Here is a 21,951-nt window from a genome sequence, read left to right as displayed (position 1 = left end):
GATATCCCTATCTATACCCCATGCCCCCTCCATACTGACTTTCAGAGTCATAGAATTTCACTTAATGCATACAATCCTATTGCTAAAATGCAGTGTCCATCACTCAGCCTATAAGACTGAGATATCCCTATCTATACCCCATACCCCCTCCATACTGACTTCCAGAGTCATGGAATTTCACTTTGCATACAGTCCTACTTTACTTGTCCATGGACAAGTAAACAAAGAACGCTTGTCCTTCATGCTAATAAAGATACACCAATCGAACAAGAGTTTTATATCAGAGACTTGCCATGGAGGTATCATCTCAAGTCTCCTTTCCTTTAAGGAAAGAAAACCATTCTGTCATTGCTGCAGTAGTCACAGCCCCAAGTTTCTAAGCAGTGTTCAGTCGTCTTTTCTCACGCATTACCTTGAGTACTGAATAATTCTATCAGAAATATTTTATCCATTGGATTAGACCCTAGCTAGTCCAGCCCTGTGTGCATTTAGCAAAGGGGCAAACACAGGTCTGTTATCAGACAGTTAAAGTGCTCAGTCCCAATTCTCAAGGTATTGGCCATTAAAGGGGGTAGAGTACTATACTGTTTGCATGCTGTCATGGGTGCTATTGCCCCAGGTCACATCTTTCTAACTGATGGAGATACATTTATTTGCTCATGATATTGTATACTAGTCTCACATGCTTTCTTATTTCAGCCAAAAACCTCTGCACTGGGACATTTTATGTGGATAATCCTGACTAGGAATTGAATCTTTTCTCAAGGTCCTAATACTTACTACCTTTGCTTTATGTAAAGAGGGTGCTGATTACTTAATGCCTCTTCTACAATTGTGCCAAAATTGCAGTTGTTCAAGTCCCCTTCTGTTAGTAACCAAGATCCCATACCCTCATACCCTAATGGGTGACAATCAAGGGTGCCAACCAATAAGACCACTTCTCTGTTCTGGTCTTTCTGCTGTGCTGGGGAATCAAACCTAGAGTCTTGTGCAGGCTAGTAAAGCACTCTGTCATAGAGCTACAGCCCCACCGTGTGGTGGTTTGAGAGAACAGTCTCTTATGTAGCCTGGGCTGGGCAGGCACTCAATCCTGCAGCCTCTCAGTCCCAGTTATGGGACTTACAGGCATTGCCACCTGTAATGTATACATTTGTGCCTGTTGTGTGCGCAGCTGCATTTGTCCCTCTTCCTAAGCATTGGATAAAGAAATCAAACTAACTCAAGTCATTTTGTTGGTAATCAAGAAGACCTTTGGTCTGTTCTGTTTTTAACTTCCAGGTTGGCCTGGAACTTAGTATATAGCCCGGGCTAGCCTTGAGCTCAGGATCTAGCCTGTGTTTAACAAGTGTTGGCATATCTGGTTTCTACCACTATGTCCTGCATGCAGTCTCTCACATTGTGAATGTGCATATGTCATTTCACTGTAGTAATCTGCATCTGGTGAAGACCTTTCCTTATTTGTATTGCAGTATTTAAGATCCTTAACATAGTAAATGTGCACAGTGTTAACTGGATTGTTCATATTCTCATGTCCACAGTTGTGCCTTTTAGATCAGGACTCCTGTACTTAGCAAAGCAAAGAGGCTCACTAATATAAAGCCTCTTTCATGAGACTATAGATTGAAACGATTCCAATACGGTCAATGGTCCTTCAAGGTAAGACTTCTGTCTCTGATCATTCGTATCCTCTTTGCTTTATGGAATTATGTATGTGCTGTTCACTTGAAACCCCTTCCTCAAACTATTTATGTACATACTGGCAATTTTAGTAGGATCAATTTTACTCTTAACTTTGAAGTACAGAAGTGGTGTTGACCTAAGGTCCCATTTTGTGGCTTGCTAATAATGACTGATTGTAGTAGGCCTTTTCTGTTCACTACAGAAGGAAACCTGAACAGCGTAAAACTGTAATGGCCACAAGCATGTACCTTGCATATTAGTGTGCATTTACTGCACACATTCCGTTTGGATATGATCCTACTTTCAAACCCTTTTGCAGTACAGCAAGGGTCACTAATCTTTTGGCTTCTTCATCTTCCTGGACACTGGATAAGGCTACCCACTCCTTTCCACTCTTTAATTTCCAGGACTATTACTTTAAAGACTTAATATTTGCATAAAGGATGGGGTTTTTAATTGATCACATGTCCCTTGAACATAAATGTACATAACAGGGACATGATCCTTTCATTTTAATAAAAATACTTGGCCAGTTAATGTGTAAACTTACACTTATCCACAACCTTATTACTTTTTGGACCATTGTATCTCTTGCACTACTGCAAGTGATACTGTTTATCCGCCAAGGTCCCTGCTAGTGGACCATTAATATACAGTGAATCTCCCTTTGTCTTTGCCAGTAAACAAAGGTCATACTCCTTCACCTTTTATTTGCAGTATATCAGGATATGCTGATCAACAAGGCTGCATTCTTTTGGACTGTTATCGTATATTAAATGTATGCATATGCACTGCCTCCTGCTCTGTGCACTAGAAAAGGGTCCCACTCACTTCCTTAGCACCTTCAACAGGAAGTGATACTAAGCTCAAGACTTTCATTTGGAAAGTTCACATGAACAATGTCTAAGCACTTCTCTAAGAACTACTGTACCCTCTTCTCCGCTTTAAAGCAGAAAGGGTTGTACGAAGTGCTCTTCATTTGGACTTGAGTGCATTATTGCAGTTAGTTGTCCATCATTACCTTTGGAGTCGGATTTTACATCCTTGTACTCTTTTGACACCAGAGGCACATTAATTATTTCTGAGCACTTCTCTTGTCAATATTAATCTGTACCCTTACACATATGACTGGTACAGCAGCAAAGGTTCTGAAATGCCTACCTTTGGACTGGGGCTGCTGAGCAGTACTAACTATTAACAACCTCAGCATTTGGATTACTGTGCAAAAATGGCAAGGGCCTGTGTGCTCTCTTTGCATACCATCAAGGCTACTGAGCCCCAGAATTGCTAAGTTATGCACATTTCTAACTATGAACGTCTGGAATATTTTATCCTCATAACTCCCCTTCACATTATTGCAGAGGTTGCTGAGCCCCCTAACATACCCGGTACTGTCAATGAGCACAGGGGCTCTGACGAATGACTTGCTTTCTTCTTTAAACTTATTTTGGGACTGTTAATAGGCACAATGGCAGTTCTGGATGGTTTATTTTCTACTCCAATTTGAGCAAATCCCCTCCTCTAGTTTCCCAATGATATGATATAATAAAGTACAGCAATATGTACACCCAACAATGACCCATATTTCGACCCTTTTGGCATGGCTTTAATATATACAATCCTAAATAGTCACCATCTCACACCTTATAGTGTTCCTTTTGCCCGGCCCCTAGTTTGTCCATTGACCACTCTTCTGAATCACTAATTCTCACAAACCCATCATTAAGGAAGAGTTTGTGCACTTTCCCGATTCCATCACTCCATCCCTTTTGCCTCTTTGAACAGTATTGACTGGGCAAAGCCCTTCTCTTGACTTAAAGTCAACAACACCAGTTTACTCACTTCATATGGCTACAGTGTCTCAGTTGCCTTCTCCTTGCTCCCACTGAACAGAGAGACACCTCGAATTCTTACATTATTCTGGGTAATGTTAATTACCCCAAACACCCTATGTGTCATTAATAAATTTTGGTGTATTTATACACTGAATAGCAAAAGCGGGCCAAAACTAGGTGGATGAGCCTTCAATCTTGCATTTCTAAATTACTCCAATTCCAACTGCTGGCACATTCTAGGGCCAGAAACCACTCTTGCCTACCTTTATTAATGCTTTATTGTGCAAAATATTGCAGGCAAGTAGCTCAGGGAGTTGGATTGCCACCTTTTACTTGGGGCTTTCCTTTACAGTATGAAGTGAAAATTGTCTTCCTGAGAAGGAAGCTTAGCACTTTTCTCTCCATTCTTCCTCCAGGAGGGAGCCAACTGTCTGCTTAAGAAACTTTAAGCCCGATTTTGTATATTGCTACTGTACAGGACCAACTGCCAGAAAAGTTATTGATAATTTTATTCCTTAAGAAAGGCATTTGGATTGCAAGGTGGATTGACTGTGAGATCATTAGCTTTTGTGAAGTAAAAATAACCATTTGTGTTATGTTTCTGAAGAGTAAGCAGTGTCTCAGTGTACTGAGGGTGGTGAGTCTGGAAAGCTCACTGCAACTATTGCAGAATGTTTAAGACAAGTATCTTTGCTTGGTCTTTACTACAAGTTTAACAAAACGAAAAAGTCAGTCTTTGTGTGGCCTTTAGTATGATTAACTTTTAGGAAGATGGCCTAAGCCTTCTAATCTATATTTTGTCTGACATATTGGTCACCAGTCCCTGCTTATTTTTAAAAGGTGGCTGTGGATGGATTAAATTCGAGAACATGTCAAGTCACCTTTGAAAATCATAGGCCATCACATTTAATTAATTCATTCTATCCACCATTAAATTCTGGCAACAATTTGAAGTAGCTTGAAAATTCCTAAAGTGGGAATTTATTTTAGAGATGATGGAACCTGTTTCCCCACTTTACATTTTAAAATATATATGCCAGGATCTAATCATTCCTTTAAATGTACATTTCCAAGAGAGATCTGCCTAGTAAGAAAAGAGCTTTCTCTAGTGCAAAGGGTGTTTTGTAGCCGCCGAGTACTTAAGGTCTTTTTTTGGAGCTATTGTGTATGAGTGTATGTATGTGTGTACATGCATGTTCCTGCGCGTAGTCATTCATTCACATGGTGATCAGACAACAATGGGAGCTGGTTCGTCTATCTTGTGGGTCCTGGAGATCAAACTCAGATCATCAGGCTTGGCAGCAAGTGCCTTTACCCTCCGTGTGCCATCTTGCCATCCCGCTGCTGAGTGTTTGATATGACATTGCTGATGAAAATGGTCATCACAACAGCAGTTCTCCCGGCATTACTGAAAAATGATACTATTTTTCGGAGGAGGATGTTCAAGTAACTCATCCAGTGCAGGATTCAGGCTGAACTACTGCTCCTCAGTTACATCAGACTCTGGCTGTTTAAGACTACAGTAAGTACTATCTTTTTCTCATTCAAGTTTCTTTCCACCCACTGAAAAGTCAAAGTGACTAATAAGTCACTAGCTCTTCTCAGCTTATACATACACAACACATAGTATGCCAATGAAATTGTAGAATTAACACATTGTGTACCCAATTGCCATTATGCCAGGGTACGCTAAAATGAGAAGCGATAATATTTTACAAAATTTCTTCCGTGCGATGATTATGTTATTTAAGACTTAATGTAATATAAGCACACTTGAGATCATTTTAGGAAATGTACTGCCCATGTGAATTGTTTAAGTATTTTAGGAAGTCTACTGGGGTTGAAATTTGACTTCTTGAAGAGGGAAGTGTGCTTACTTTGCCTTGTTGGTTAGTACCATCTGGTTGGTTTATCTGAATGCCATCTGTTTCTATCTACCTCTTGGAAGCATGGAACGAATATTAAGAGTGAAAGACTCCATGCATTATGCTTGGCTGTGCGCCAAGGGTAGCAAGGGATGAGCTTGTGAAGTAAGTTTAGGAATTGGGAATATACATTTGATAATTTGGTTCTTTCAACCATTTTTGCTGCATTTCTGCCCAGAACAGACTACTGGACGGCACTAACAGCTCAGAAAGAGAACTTTATAGCTTACAATCTTTTTTTACAAAAGGGCAAAGGATAAGTTTTGTGAACAAATTTTACCATGGACTACTTTATGTACTCTCCTTGCTCATTTTTCTTTTTCATTAATTAATCAATTAATTTTGTTTTGTTCTCTGTTTTGTTTTGTGACAGGGATTCTCTGTGTAGTCTGGCTATCCTGGAACTCAAACGCAAGAGATCCGCCAGCCTCTGCCTTGCAAGAGATCCGCCCGCCTCTGCCTTAGGAGTGCTGGGATTAAGGGTGGGTGCCACACTGGACCCCCGCCAGCACTTTTCAACAGATACTTTGTTAAAACAACAAATACTTGACTCCTCAATAGAAAATGGTCTAGCTGAAAAAACATCCTTGTCCATAACACTTAACATTTTTTTGCATTTGCCTTTTGTACATGCAAATGACCCTCTAGTACTTTAACCCTTTTAAGTCCACTGTAAATTCCTTCGCAGCAGGTTTCCCCCCAACTCCAAAAGCTTAGCATTGTCTGGCTCTCTAGGAGATAATACATCTAGAACTATTGAGTCTTTTAGGAAACTAGGACCATTGTTGTACAAGTAACTGCTTCAAAAGGAAACATTTGCAAGGAAAAAAAAGCTTTCTGAGATGCTAAAGAATGTGTTTAGAGCACTGAGACAGATAGCTAGAGCTTCGGTCTCACCTTAGCACCATTGGCTACCCGCCCCAGTATGTGCAGAGTGACCCCCCCCCCCAAGACGTGCCTAGGCACCCAAAGCTTTCAGCCTGCCACCTGTGGACCTAAATAGAGATTAGGACTCAGACTCCAGTTAGTGGCCTGGAGGAAGCTGGTACTGCTGGTATTCACAGTAAACCCACTATCACTGACAGTTCCCTATTGAAATGATCAAGTTGTGTGAGCAGGCAGATCATTAATCAGGGCCAATTCTGTCATGGCAACCTAGTCCTACGTGACCTCCACGGCACTGTAAAATACACACTACTTCATGTAGTAGGACATCTGGAACATGAGCTTGTCGGTGATTGAAATGTCCATTAGGAGGTGCCATCACACAAAACCATCTGGAGGCCATCTTCGGTCCCCATAATTGATGGAATACAAAGAGTTCCCCAAATTAGTGTCCTGACCCAGCCCTCACTGTCAGTAATTATGGAATGGAAAGCCACCAACTCGCCATCACCATCTTCAAGCTGCCTGAATTACATTAAGAATGAGCTTTCAGCTGGACGTGTTGGCGCACGCCTTTGATTGCAGCACTCAGGAGGCAGAGGCAGGCGGATATCTGAGTTTGAGGCCAGCCTAGTCTACAAAGTGGGTTCTAGGACAGCCAGGGCTATACAGAGAAACCCTGTCTCAGAAAACCAAAAAAAAAAAAAAAAAAAAAAAAAATCTTTCTCCCAAGCTGTCCAATGGCTTGACTCAGACTTAGGAGTTTGTAAACAAAGAATTCTGTAGAACAAGTGAATTTGAGAATGCTTATGAATTACACCTTCATTAAGTAGTGGGAAGTGGAAGTAGTGGATTTTGCCAGCTGATTGTGTACAAAGTCCTGTGGCAGAACCAGACCAGGTCTTTGTATGCATACTGCCATATAACCTAGCCCCTGCCCAACCTGTGCCCTCTCTCCCAGTCCAGTGAACCTCTTCTTCCTGTCCCTTACTTAGTCCTCTGGCTCATCCCAGGGAAAGATGGCTATATTTGTAGTCATAAGAAAGTTTTTTTGTTACTTAATTTTAAATAAAACAGGAAAAGAGAAAGCTCACTTAAGACGAGAGCTGGAGAGATGGTCTTCCAGAGGTCCTGAGTACAATTCCGAGCAACCACATGGTGGCTCATAACCATCTGTAATGACGTCTGACCTTCTGGCACACAGGCACACATGCAGATAGAGTACTTAAATGTACAAAAAGGGAAAAGAAATGAAAGGCCTTTGAAATGTAGACATGCTTTCAAGTTCAAAGGCTGTTTTCACATCTCTTAAGAACTAGGGGATCCATGAGAACATATCCACACCCTGAGTTCTTACCACCAATTGAAAACGCTGGCCTGTGCATATGAAGATTGTATTGCTAGTAATCAAATTATCATTTGTAGAGTTTAGTATAACTATCATTTGTTTTCCAGGGATGAATTTGGAGTCTGTTTTGTGGCCCTGCCTCAAGAAGAAGGATTGCCTGGATTTAGAGGAGTGAAGAGTGCTGGAGAGAGCCCAAAGGTATTCCTGTTACTTGGTTGACTGAGATAGTCTCTTCCCTTAAGGGTCTAATGTGTCAGGTTATACATCCTAAGTAAATACCTCATTATTTTCGTGTGGAATTTTCAACAATTTTTGTAGTCTAATGCTAGCCTTGTATTTCTTCACAGGGACAATCCCTATGTGAGATTCAAGGACTGCCAGCAGCCGTTACGGCTACATTATTACATCTCAGCAGATCTTCTCTTCAAGTCCTGCTACTCTGAACAAAAAGCTTACAGGCCACAGGGAGAAAAAAATAGGTACTTTGGAGAATTTGCTATTTGGGGGGTTTCTATTTGATCTCCAGTTCATCAGAGAATGAGGGGGGCAAGTCAATAAAGCACTCCCCATCTCCTGGTCCCCTGGCATAGTCAGTTAGCCAATGACATCCTTGCCTTCTGATGAGGCCTTGAAATCATCCCCACCATGCTATGACCAATCTGTAACATTTCTGTTCTGAAATGCCTAAAAGATAGGTTATCAGAGGAATGAAGGCCCATGAAGGCCAGTTTCTGGCACCCTAGTCTTTTGTACTTGATAGAGTAAGTAGATATGGCTGTTGTCACATTCTGTAGGCCTGTCATAATTCTGGTCTCTGAATATCCTCGAACTCGAGGTCCAATGCTACACCAGTTTCTAGGGACATATGCACCATAAGCACTGAGCCAAACAATGCTATTCACCTTGCCAGTGTTCTGGCATGGTATTGCTTAAAGCACAAATTAAAAGAAGAAAATAATTTAACCCCTTTATTCCCAGAGTATTTGAAGTACAAGGACTTTAACACAACGTATAATCTAAAGGATCCCTCATTGGTAGGTGACAGAATAAAAGCCAGAAAGAACTTGGATGGAGCAATTCTCATGTCTCTAAGTTAACACTAAGATCTACAAATCGGAAGAGTCCACTCTCCAAGCCCCGCCCCATGATTTAACACAACTGCTGGTTACTACATAATGAGACAACATTCCCAGTGTTCTTGATTTCAAGAAATGGTTTTTCTTTCACCTCTTTTCCAGATCTCCCCCCAGAATTGTGGGCTTGTTGCTTTGCAGTGCTGGCGACCTATTCCCTTTGACGATCCCTAGGTGGAGATGGGGCATGAGGATCCTCCAGGGGAATAGCTCACCACCACTGGGCAACAGGCCTAGTCCATATTTCAGTGAGACGCTTTCCTGAACCCAGCAAGGAAGACAAAGGCTCAAAGAATGCCACCCTACATCAAAATAGGTAAGTTTTCTGCAACAGTGTAATAATTTTAATTTTGATCTTGTTTTCCATTAGAGTCAGCCTTTTACTTGAGATATATACATAAATTTTATCATTTTCCCACATCTGGGAAATGTAACTAAACAGTGCAAATGTTTCTTCTAGGAGAAAAGCTCCTGCAATAGTGGCACTGACCTTCCGAGGAAGCCATTCTGCTCTATTTGGTTCTCTCTCCAGAAGTTAGGAGAACTTTGCCAGCTGTTTACATACTTCAAGATGCACTGCTACACTACTCATGCCATATAATACAACAAGTGAGTAGCTTATTTACCTACCTTAGCTATTTATGAGTACACTGTTGCTGTCCTCAGACGCACCAGAAGAGGGCACCAGATCTCATTACAGATGGTTGTGCGCCACCATGTGGTTGCTGGGGATTGAACTCAGGACCTCTGGAAGAGCAATTGGTGCTCTTAACCACTGAGCCATCACTAACATTACTGATGATGAATGCCTCTAACTACAAATGAAAACCTGGCTCGAATTGATACAGAAGTATCTATCATTAGGCAGAATTTAAAGAGCCAGGATGTTCTAGTATTTCTTTCCTGACATTCATACAGCTTCTTTTGTTCTTTGTAGTGCCATCTACCAAATATTACCCTTCCCCAAAGCAGCACAGAAAACTGGGTCTTCAGCATGATCAAGCAATGTGAACACACAAAAGGAAGGCAGCTTTATAAATGACCCGAGGATCAACATGCCTGACTGCAGCATCTTAAAAGCAATAGAAGGAGGTAAGTCACCAGCATTACAGTCTTCTGAGGATTTGCATTTGCTGGAAGATGGTGCTGGGTGGAGAGATCTAATGTGAGGCAGGGCCATGTACACGATGGAAGATGAACAGGCTTTCACATCAAATTGCCTCACAGCAGCAACTCAAACTATTATCTGCTTACCAGTTAGATCACAAGAGGAATTTAGCTTCTAAGTTTTGTTGTTGCTGCTGTTGTTGTTGTTTGTTTGTTTTGGCTTGGTGCCCTACCATTCTTACAGACTTAAACATTGAAAAGCCTTAAATAGTTTATTTCTTATCTCCATCTGTGAAACAGCCATTAGACTCGTGAAGGATGTAAAAACCAAGCCCGTTTTTTTTTTTTTAAATAGAAGAGGAGAGTGAAGCTGACAATTAAATATGCAGTCGCTTATAGTGTTTGCTGCTTACAGAATCCATGTAACAGAATGTTGAGATGTTCATTCTGTGTTTAAATGTAATATTCCCTAGTTGTATGCCCTTTGCCAATTTAGTTCTGCTAAGACCTGTCTGTTTGTGAAGGTCAAATGAAATCATGAATGGAAAGTGTTGAGTACAGAGCCTGGCAAATATGCCCTGGAGTTGCATGACTAGGCCACTTGGAAGAGTTGACGGGTGTGTCCTATGTTAAGGAAACCTTAAGTTTACCGTTATCATATATGTAGGGGAGTAGTTGTTGTAGATAGCCTGGTACAGTGTACTAATGGCAATTTTTTTCTTTGCCCTTCCCTGTTTCTTGTTACCCTCTTTCTGGTGGTCTTTGCTTACTTCCAACCATTAGTGTGTATTGTGTTGTGTGTCTATTTCTTGTTTTATGTATCTATTTCTTCCTTGCTTTGTGTCTAATTCTTTGTTATATCTATTTCTTCCTTGCTTTGTGTGTCTATGTCTCCTCCAGTTGTCTAATTCGTTGTTGCATCTATTTCTTCCTTGCTTTTTTGTGTGTCTATTTCTTCCTTGCAGTTGTGTCTAATTCTTTGTTACATCTATTTCTTCCTTGCTTTTGTGTGTCTTTCTTCCTTGCAGTTGTGTGTCTATTTCTTCCTTGCAGTTGTGTCTAATTCTTTGTTACATCTATTTCTTCCTTGCTTTTGTGTGTCTATTTCTTCCTTGCAGTTGTGTGTCTATTTCTTCCTTGCATTGTGTCTAATTCTTTGGTATATCTATTTCTTCATTGCTTTGTGTGTCTATGTCTCCTTGTGTTGTCTAATTCGTTGTTGCATCTATTTCTTCCTTGCTTTGTGTGTCTATGTCTTCCTTGTTTTGTGTATCTACTTCTTCCTTGTGTGTCTAATTCTTTGTTACATCTATTTCTTCCTTCCTTTGCATGTCTCCTTCCTCCCTTTGTGTGTCTTCTGTCTGCAGTGTGTCTTACCTATTCCCGTGTTTCTCCTACATGTTCTTTCTTGCAGAGCTTTGAGCTTTGTTTCACTTTCTCTGGTGCCTGTGTGGTCTGCTTTGTCTTTGGTTGCTATTTTTCTTAGCTCTTCTTTCACTCCTGCCTTTCATGACTCCCCTTTGGGTCACATGTTGCATGCATCCCTCTCTTTTTCTTGTGCTCACCGCACTTGTTCTTTGTTCGAGTTCTCTTTGTCAGTCCATTTCAGTTTTCTTTCTGCTGCTTCTATCCTTGTTTACATTTCTTTCCTGCCTTTCTTGGGCCACTTTCTCTGTTTTCTTTTGTATTTGTGTCTCTTTGCTGTTGGTGGATTTCTTATCTCAGCATTATTCTGTTGCTTTGTGTTTGCTTGTGTTTCTATCTTCTACTTTCCTCCTTTCTGTTCACTTTGAGCATTTCAGTCTCTTTACAAGTCTGTGTCTCTCTTGTATTCTAAAGTAATCCTTTCTTGGATATTTCTTTGTATGTACATGTGTGTGTGTGTGTGTGTGTGTTATGTGTGTCATGTGTGACAGGGGCTTCATAGCCCCTTCCCAATAGGTCCAGAATGTCACCTGTGGAGCCGTTCCTCACACCAGACTGCCCTGAGAAATAATCTAAGACAAAATACATCATTCCGTCCGGTCAGGATTCAAGTGGCTCTGAAGTGAAGGCCCAAGTAGAAGACAGAAGTTTTGTGACTTGAGATGTAAAAGGACCAAAATACACAGATGGCTCGTCTTGAGCTGGCTGGACAGAATGCTGACAACCCAAAGAAGAGGAACTGTTTCTACAGGACACCTGTGACTTCTAACAGCGGAGAACTACGTATGTCATTAGACACAAAACCTGAGCTAAGTCCAAGCATAAGACCTAAGGACCCAATCCTATATGGACAGAATGTTTAAGAGATAAAGGCCTATGGCCCAGAACTCTGAAAGGATATTTCTATCCTTCTATCCCCAAGACCAAGAAGGGAAATTTGAAGATGAGACCTGCCCCCCAACCGCATCATCCTTTTCCATTTCTTATATTTCTATTTAAGCTGTCTTCACTTGAGATGTAATTTTCATTGTTGCCATTGCCCATAAAGGAATACGTTTTAGCTGGATAGTATTGTGCAAGGGTCTGTTTTAAACTGGGTCTTAGCCATTTGTTAAATTGTTGACGTTTTACAACTTCCATTTCTCTTCACATCTGCTCCACTGGAGACAGAACCAAATCCAGCCAGTGTATATAGCCTCACTATTGAAACTCCCCTAGGAATAAGCATGCATACAGATACTGTATTGCCATCCTCCCTACCTCAGCAGCCCTAGGCTGACAAGAAAAGGAAAGCATCAGGTTGTTAGGGAGAAAACAATGTCAGGCTATCTAGAGAAAATATAAATAAAGAGTTGTTCCAGACCAATGAGAAGAATTAGACAAGCAATATGCAGATGTGCCAACCCTCTGAGAAGCACCAGCCAGCGTCACCTTCCTTCTTTGGGCTTAGGTGAGCAGGGTATGGACTTTCTAATAATGGTTTGGGGACAAAATGAGGTCTGAACTCCCTGCTCATAGTAGTGGCCGAGTAATTTGGTGCATTTCACCAAAGGAACTCCTGGGTCTAATACCTACCTTTAAAATTAATGATGAGAGACTCTGAGGACTATTTAACGGGCTTAATCTTTTTCGTGCCTCCCTCTTCTCTGTAAGAGGGAAGTTAAATGACACGGGATGAAAAAGTAACATGTTCATAGCACATTGGCAATCCTACATGGTTAGTATCTGAAAGCATAGAGATTTTCCTATAAGGCATCAGACTGTAAGTACCTGAAGCTTTGTGGGTTCATGGTCTTAGTTGCAAATCCTTTTCGAAAGGTAAGAAAAAGGCACACTGGTCCATTGCCTGTACTTGATCAAGCCCTGATATAAATGCCAGGGAATGTCTGAGTAACATTAATTTCCTTCCCTGCATATTTTCTGTGCTGAATACTAAGGCTGTGATGCTTCACTGTGGTCACTCCCAGGTAACAAGATATTACCAGGTAACCAAGAAACGTATGAATACGTAACCCATGAAGCCCACTGTAACTTCCAAGTCAGTGCTGATGAATGGGTACATATTACATAGTAGCTGAATTCTACGCTTCTATGTGCTATAGGCACAAAGATTGCTCTAGGAATAATGAGTAAAAACATATATATGAACATAACGGGGCTTGAATGAATAACAGTCCATATACTTAAGGCCAATGTGTTTCTTCTACTGCTTTGGTGAGGCTCAGTAAGTTATATTATACCAGGTAGCAGAAGAGAAAACATATGGAAACTGATTTTAAACTACAAAATAGGCCACTAATGCAGGTGATTAATTACCCTATTCTGATCACCTTCTAATGTCTGAAGACCCATGTTCAGCACTGGGAATGACAAAGGGGGACATTACCACAGAACTAGAATTTACAAAAGAATGCATTAAATAAAGCATTATACAGCTATCGATTGTTCCATGTATGCAAATGAATGAATACTAACTACCTCTGATGTATCCGATATTGTTTTGGGTACATGAAAAATTCATGAGTAACTGCCATGAAACAAGAATGTTTGCATTCCATACTATTCATTCACAAGGAATGAGCCAATGCTTAATTTAATCAGTCAAAACTTGAGTGATAAGGGCATGTTAATACAAGAACATTTGCCCAGGTCACATTATGGTTGTGGGTACTTTCTTAGTGTAAGACAAGTTTTCTATAGCAATAAAGCTGCCTATAAAATAGGCATGGTCTCTATGAGATTTTCATTGTACTTTTTGGCCCACAATGGGAAGAAGAGTACAGTTAACAAGCTGGGTGTGGTAGCATGTGCTCTGAGCTCAGGTAACTGAAGCAACAGGACCACTTAAGCCCAGAAATTGGAGGCTAGCCTGGGAAGACCATAAGGTCAATCTCAAACCTGGAGGCTAAATATTGTCTGCCATGTGTATATTCTCTTTCATGGGTACTGGAGAGATAACACAGACGTACATTTCAGTGTGTCCACACTTGAGAATAATATGTACATTGGCATTTTATGAACTCGGAGGTACCATATAAATGTAACAATTTATTTTCTTACTTGGTATCAATTTCCAGGCTTTTAAAATTCTGCCACATTTATTATACTGTGAAAATAAAGTAAATAAGTAGCTGTGGACCACTGAATATATGAAGCATTCAGCACTTGATGAGTACATACTGAATGGCAGTCATTTATTACAAAACAGTGCCCTTGCTAGGCACTGGGATGCAAAGAGAATTCTCATTGTCCTGTGTATCTAAAGAAATTATGCATAAGATTAATTTATAATTTGTAAACTGCCATATATATATGCAATATTTGCCTGGTGTGCAATGACTTTGCTTTTATCCCAGGCATGTACAACAGATCTGTGTGGATGGAGACTTTGTGAAGTCTACAGTTCTATAAAGCCGGGACCTAACTGTTGGCTTTATCAGTGAACAGTGATTACTTTCTAAGTTTCATAATGGCTGAAACTTAATCAGAATGCTTATCACCTAACACCACCTAATTTGTGTAAGGCAGTGTGCTAAATGATACTTCCCAGCTGGCTTGACTGAGGAGGTGGAAAAGGTTTGATTAATGAGAGGTACTTTTTCCATCCAGTTTCTTAAATGTTGAATGCTGCTGCCAGAGATGAATTACAAACACCTTGCCAGTAAAGGTGTTTTATAGGGCCAGAGTCAGGTAATCCCAGAGCATGGGTATCAGGGAACCAAATGGGAAGAGGCCAGAGCATCTGATGGTATGTGTACTCAGTGTGGTCCAGAACCTCTCAAACTAGATGTACTGGCTGGAGGGACCAAGCGTGCAGAACACAACACCTAATGAAACATTGTATATAAAATATGCTAACCTAGGTCCTAAAACTAAAATGTGAGGTGGACCTAGTGTTAGATCACTGATCATAGAGGAGACATGGTCTCATATAGCCCAGGCTGGTTCTAACTGGTTCTAACTGGTTACTGTCACAGCTTCTCAAGTGCTGAGATTACAGATGCGCTTACGCATGCCCAGCCTGTAGAATATATCTGATTACTGAGTGAATTATATTTTTTAAAGAATTACGTATTTTATGTATATGAATACACTGGCTGTCTTCAGACGCACCAGAAGAGGGCACCACATCCCATTACAGATGGTTGTGAGCCACCATGTGGTTGTTGGGATTTGAACTCAGGACCTAGGGCTCTTAACCACTGAGTCATCTCTCCAGCCTTCTGAGTAAATATTTTAACTCTAATGGCTGTTTGCTTGAAGGTACTAGGCTTGATGAATTAGTTAATTTGAAAACCCAACCAAGGCCAAGATTCCTTCAACATAAACTGGAGACCTTCCTAGCTAAGGAAGCTCCAAAAGTCATTTTCTCATTGGCCTAGCTTGGAGCCAGGACAGTCTGTCCTTTAATTCATTATCCATTCTCCTTTTCTTACTGTTGAAGTGTTTCAAAGGAGAATCAAGATGAATCGATAATTCTAAACATATTTGTTCATTGCCTGGCTCAGCGTCATATGAGCAAGAAGAATATACTATCACACTCATACTTTTAACTTAAGTGTGATGAAAGTGCAGTTCTAAGTACTGAAAAGAACAAAGACATTTAAAGAATGCAACCCAAAGTGTACTTTACCTCAGTAGTTTCTGAGGGGACTGCAGTCACACCTTGAGACTACAGCTCTCACTTTAGCTGGGAAAGACATCAAGGTGTGGAGAAGGCAAGTTAAATAAAAAGGTGCTCCCCTCCTCATGGGCATGCTTGGTAGAGTGGAAATAATAAAAGAGGTTCTTTATTTCCTCAGTTCCACACATTGCAGAAGATGCTACTGGATGCTAAGTGCAACACATTTGTTCCAAAAGGGCACTTAGTGTAACTTACAGATGCCCTGGAAAGCAGAGTGATGCTCTTTATTAAACATAAATATTAGCTCAAACGTTTTCTAGACTGAAGGACACTTTCCTCAATTCCCACAATTTGCCTCAGAGGTTGGATACAGGAGGAAGGTCATTATTCATTCATTTGCTTTATTGGTTCAGTCATTTGCTTTATTGGTTCGTCTGTTCTACAAGGATTTGCATGTCTCTTAGGCCTTCACTTGGCTCCTGAGACATGGAAAAAGGAAACATAGACATAGCTTCCCAGGGAAGTGCTGGATCTGGGGGTCTGTTTTCTGGGTAGTGGCACAACTTAGTCCTTAGTCTCCAAGTAATATGCAATGTGAGTCCTCATCCTCATGTCTTCTCTGGCCACTGCAATGAGTGGGAAGCTGGGCTTTGTAACAAGCCTGACCCTAAAGTTACAGAAACCCTCCACGCTAAGAAACTCAATTTTCTAGGCCATTTTAGCTATGACTGTGACCACTATTGGTCAGGAGGGATGACAGCCATCTAAGTTCCACAATCTTAGGCTACTTTGCATTATCCTGGGGCAAACAAGCCATTTTTGAGCTGCAGCAGGCTTTGAAATACATTGACTAATTTTGCCTGTGCTCATTTAATCTTTTACCTTTTTACATGCTAATGCTCACAGTAATTTAGAAATGTTCTCCTTACTATTATATACTCAAGGTGGTTTGCTATGGTAAAATAATGCCAGAGGATGAAAATAACATTAATGCTTAACATTCTTGCATAAAATTTAAGAATAATAAAATTGACAACAATCAGAAAACTGGAGGAACGAAAGACCAAATTGAAAGAACTTGAAAAAGATTAAAAATGCCTGTGCTTTGACCCTTTCCATTTTTCTTTCACTCACAGAGGGTGGGACAGGAGGCCGAGTGAAGGAAAGGGTCAAGCCTGTCTATCTGGAATCTAAGTTGGGACTTTAATGCAGTTCCACAAAATTGGTATTAATTCGTTAAATGTTTCTGAAAATGTATTTTCATCTAAATGGCTATCAGCTAAGCCTTGAGTCAGATGGGAATGAAACAGATTAAGTCAATGTGATCTCTTTATCCAAGTTGCCTTAGAGCTGAAGTCACAATTTGCTGTAACGAAGCTTATTCATTGTAGCTTATGCATACTTTCAAAGTATCTAGACTTTACTTAGTAAGCCAATCAGAACATTCAGGCAAAAGAAAAGGAACAGAGAAGATGGAGCCAGGTTGAAGAGGTCTGGGAGTTCAAACAAATTTTTTTTTTCATTTTCATTAAAACTCAATTGGGCATCAAAAGTGTTACTAATATTAGCTTTTAATTAGTGGAAATTGGCTGGATTCAGTAATATCCCTTTATGGGTAGGAATGGGCTTACATTTCTGGAATTTGCAAAGGAAAAAATAACTGAAAGCCTTCATTTCACAGTTACTGCCATCAATATTGCTACCGATTAAGTACATCCTACCATCATCTGCTTTGATCACATAAATGAACATTGTGAACCAATCTGTTGTTGAAAGACTGGAGTCATCTTCCCACCAACTGTGTAAAAACACATGGAAGACACCTGGACTTTGTGAACGGATGCGGAATGCAGAACTTCCTGTTGACTCTTGGGTGTTTTGAAGGCTTGAAAAAAAACTGTTGCTTACCAACATGTCACAATGAGTCCATGTGTGGGTGGGTGGATGGGTGGGTGGATGGGTGGGTGGGTGGGTGGAGTAGTTTGCTGTTAAATAAAATGCTTTGTTTTGAAAACATCATGTGCTGTATATGATATTTTCCTTAAATTTTATTTAATGTGCATGAGTTTTGTCTGCGTATATGTCTATGCATTAGGTTTGGGTGTTATACCCTTGTAGGCCAGCAGAGGGTGTCGGATCCCATGGAAACGAAGTTACAGACGCCATCTTGTGTGTAGCCGGACTGTAACTCAGATCCCCTGGAAGAGCAGTTAGTGCTCTTAACTGATGTTTCCACCACTGCCACAATCCCCTTTTCCTTTGCATGGAGCCAGAACTAGGCTAGTCTCCAAGTCCCTAAGTAGCCGGGATGACTCTGAGCTCCTGATCCTCCTGTGTTAGGATTACAGGCTTGCACCACTAAGCCTGCTTTTCAGATGATAGTTTCTAACTCAGTGGCCCCTTTATCATACCAGATACCTCAGTTTTAATTCCCTACGTAATGGGATTGGTTATGTTGCCCTGGCCATCTGGCTAGTCTGAAGTCCATGTAGAGTAGGCTGGCCCTAAATCCATAGAGATCTGTCTGCTACTGACTCAGGAGTGGCTGGGATTAAAGGCCTATATACCACCAGGCAGGCCTAGCCAGTTCCTTGGTGGGTAATTTGAGGTCTCATAACTTAGAGCCTTAAGTTGTTCGGGAGAAAGATACTGAGAACACAAATCCAATAAAATCACGAGAAGCAAAATATTTAGGCTCAAGAGTGGGAGTACTGGTAAGATGAAAAGAAAGAACATGGCTGTCAAGTCCTTGAGTAGAGAAAGGGGCCTCTGATAGTTCTAGAATTCAAAGTGACAAAATTGCCTCTTAGGAGAAAAGATAAATTCTCACAGGAGAGTTTGTGCTGTTAGACATGGCTCTGCCTAGCCATTGCTAACCAGTAGAAGTGCTCCAACAAAATTGGGCCATCCAATGAACGGTCCAGAAAAGCAACAACATTTTACCTGAAATCAGTTCACCTTATGCTAATACAAGGGGCCAACAAAACCACAAAAGCCTCATCTACAATGTGATTGGTAAGAAGAGAAAGATAGACAGGTACCGCGAGTGTGAGTGAGGCAGGTACAAGAATCTATTATGGTAAATCTTAACATCTTTGGGAAATAGTATTGGCCCAACTCCAAGAAGCCCATGAAACCTTACCATTTATTACTGGCAACTAAAGGATTGGGACACGGGGCACGCAAACGTATACACTGATAAGCCCACTGATGAGTATTTAATAGTTCCAAACTATGTCTGAGGTGAACTGTGAAACACTAAACAAAATAAAAACTAGCAAATATGACAGACTTTTTAAGGAATAAGGGGTGCTGGCCAGGGCAGGAGGGAAATTGAAAGTGGGAGAGTAAGCAGAATGCATTCTATATACCTATGAAATGGTCAAAGAACAAAAATTTATAATAAAGAAGCCCTATTTAAAGCCGGGTGTGGTAGTGCACACCTTTAATCCCAGCACTCGGGAGGCAGAGGCAGGCGGATTTCTGAGTTCGAGGCCAGCCTGATCTACAAAGTGAGTTCCAGGACAGCCAGGGTTACACAGAGAAACCCTGTCTCGAAAGACAAAAACAAAAAAACAAAAACAAAAACAAAACAAAACAAAAGACCTGTCTGAGCTGGAGAGATGATGGCTCAGAGGTTAAGAGCACTGGATGCTCTTCCAGAGGTCCTGAGTTCAAATCCCAGCAACCACATGGTGGCTTACAACCATCTGTAATGGAATCTGATGCCCTCTTCTGGTGCGTCTGAAGTCAGCAACAGTACTTATGTAAAACAAAATAAAGTTTTAAAAAATAGAAAGGAAGAAGAAAGAAAGAGAGAGAGAGAAATGCTGTCTTAAACAACGTGGAAAGCCAAATGCATACCTGAAATTGTCCTCTGACTCCATTATGCTCTGTGCAACCCTCACCCACAAACGTGTACACACACCATCCACATTCATATACAATACGCATCACACAAAAGAAGGAAGGAAGGAACGAAAAAGAGCCAAGAGGAGGGCTGCCAGCATCCTTGCCCTGATGGCTAGGGTCGCTGCACGGTCAGCAGCACTGGACTCCCTTGTCTGACTGTCACCCTGGTCATTTAGAAGCCAAACACTGCAATTCTTCAAAGGTGGGATCTGGGCTAAGTAAGGATGTGGCTCAGTGGTAGAGGGTTTGCCCGGCACACATGAGCCCCTTCATGGTTTGCTAGAATAAATGCTCTTGGTGATATAACTTGGTTTCCTCAGCCTGGGTTCCTCAACTAGAAACAGGCAGTTAAGGTCCAAGGCATGAATTGTGAGCTGCCCGGGTCTTACAGCCAACCTGCAAGTGACAGGTTCATGCTATGCATGGGCATCCTTATTCCCCCTGGGGTGAGGAGCTTTGAAAACTCAGGGGCAGGGAGACCTTCTGAGGCTTCTGGAAAGAGAGAATAGATGTGAGGATCAGGTAGGAGAAGTTCCCAGACTGTCCCTGCCATCCAAGAGGGAGGCAGGAGCTGGGCTGGGTATGGGTCACAAAGCCAGCAGTTGCTAGCACTGGGGGTCCTTGCCTTTCTGTCCCATGGCCCCTCTCCCATCTGCACTGTGGTCAGAGCCTGAGCCAGCACTTCCCCAGACTGAAGAATGAGAGGCAGAGTCCTTAGGGACACCTGCCTCCACTCCTCCCATTCCAGGGCGGGAAGCCACCATGTTGCACCTGGGCCCAGCAGGGCCTGGGAACACGTGGAGCCCACAGCACCCAAAGCCCTCACCTCAACCCAGGTCCTTGCGCAAGGTCAGGAGAGGACAAGCAAGTGGCCATTAAAACTGCCCTCCCGGCACAATGGCACAGTGGGGTGAAGCTGGCACAAGAATAAAGAAGAGGAAGAAAGCTGTGTATAGAAAAGACAGCAACATGTAATAATATGGCGCCTTCAAGGGTCAGGAAGGGCTATTCTGCAAGTAATCTCAGGTTAATTAGTTCTTCTGTGCTTTACTTGAACCAAAATTTGTCTCCTATCAGGGAGAGAAGGTGGAGTGGATAAGATTAAACTAAGCACACACAGAGACAATTGTTTTTGCTTTTGTTTTTCTTTCATTTTTGAGTCAGGGTCTCACATTGCAGTCCTGGCTGGCTTGGAACTCTCTGGCATACTGCTGGAAGCCCAAGCACTCACCCTAACCAAGCAGGCACCCTAACCAAGCACTCACCCTAAGCTCAGTTCCAATAGAAAGAAGAACTAAGAGAACTAAGAGAACTAAGAGAATTCTCTAGACAAGAGAGGACTTTCTAGGTTTAAAATTAATTTACTGGTCCCTAAAAAACAAACAAACAAAGGGGCTGGGGAAATGGCTCTTTGGTTAAGAATGCTGGCTGCTCTTCCGGAGGACCTTGGTTCAATTCCCAGCACCCACATGGCAGCTCACAACTGTCTGTAAGTCTAGTTCCAGGGTATCTGACACCCTTATACAGACTTACATTCAGGCAAAACACCAATGCACTAAATAAATACATACATACACACCCAACAACAAAAGACTACAGGTCTGAAAAAAGCTGGCAGGCATTGTAAGCCTGGAGGTGGCGGACCATGGATCAGAATTCAAGGCTGGGCTGGGCTACATGAGAGCCTTTAAAAGTAAGTAAATAGGGCTGGTGAGATGGCTCAGCGGGTAAGAGCACACTGACTGCTCTCCCAAAGGTCCTGAGTTCAAATCCCAGCAACCACATGGTGGCTCACAACCATCCATAGCGAGATATGACGCCCTCTTCTGGTGTCTAAAGACAGCTGCAATGTACTTACACATAATAAATACAAATTTTTAAAAAAAGTAAGTAAATAAACAAGGCCTTATTCTCTGGGTTACCACCCACTAGGGAAATGCAGCAAAACTATAATTGGATATCCCTCGCATCTACCCACTTGGAATAGCTATCTAGAACCTAGGAACCAGCTGGTGTTGGAGGCAAGGGCCTGTAACCGCAGCACTTGGGAGATTTAGAGCAAGAAGATGAAGAATTG

The 21,951-nt window shown here is 41.5% G+C and overlaps 2 pseudogenes across 1 annotated transcript; one reads left to right on the top strand and one right to left on the bottom strand.

Moving 5' to 3' along the window:
- Positions 1–21,951, bottom strand: part of LOC110287366 — a 38,979-nt pseudogene that overhangs the window by 10,771 nt on the left and 6,257 nt on the right.
- On the top strand, positions 7–15,461 carry LOC115030082 (annotated as a pseudogene). Its single transcript, XR_003835675.1, has 8 exons — positions 7–5,037; positions 7,781–7,871; positions 8,021–8,152; positions 8,912–9,122; positions 9,267–9,415; positions 9,744–9,898; positions 10,697–10,872; positions 11,090–15,461. The product of XR_003835675.1 is annotated as an uncharacterized LOC115030082 (transcript).

This window comes from Mus caroli, chromosome X (assembly GCF_900094665.2).
Source record: "Mus caroli chromosome X, CAROLI_EIJ_v1.1, whole genome shotgun sequence".
NCBI classification, from domain to species: Eukaryota; Metazoa; Chordata; class Mammalia; order Rodentia; family Muridae; genus Mus; species Mus caroli.
The sequence above is the reverse complement of the archived record's forward strand: the minus strand, read 5'-3'. Positions and strand labels throughout refer to the sequence as shown.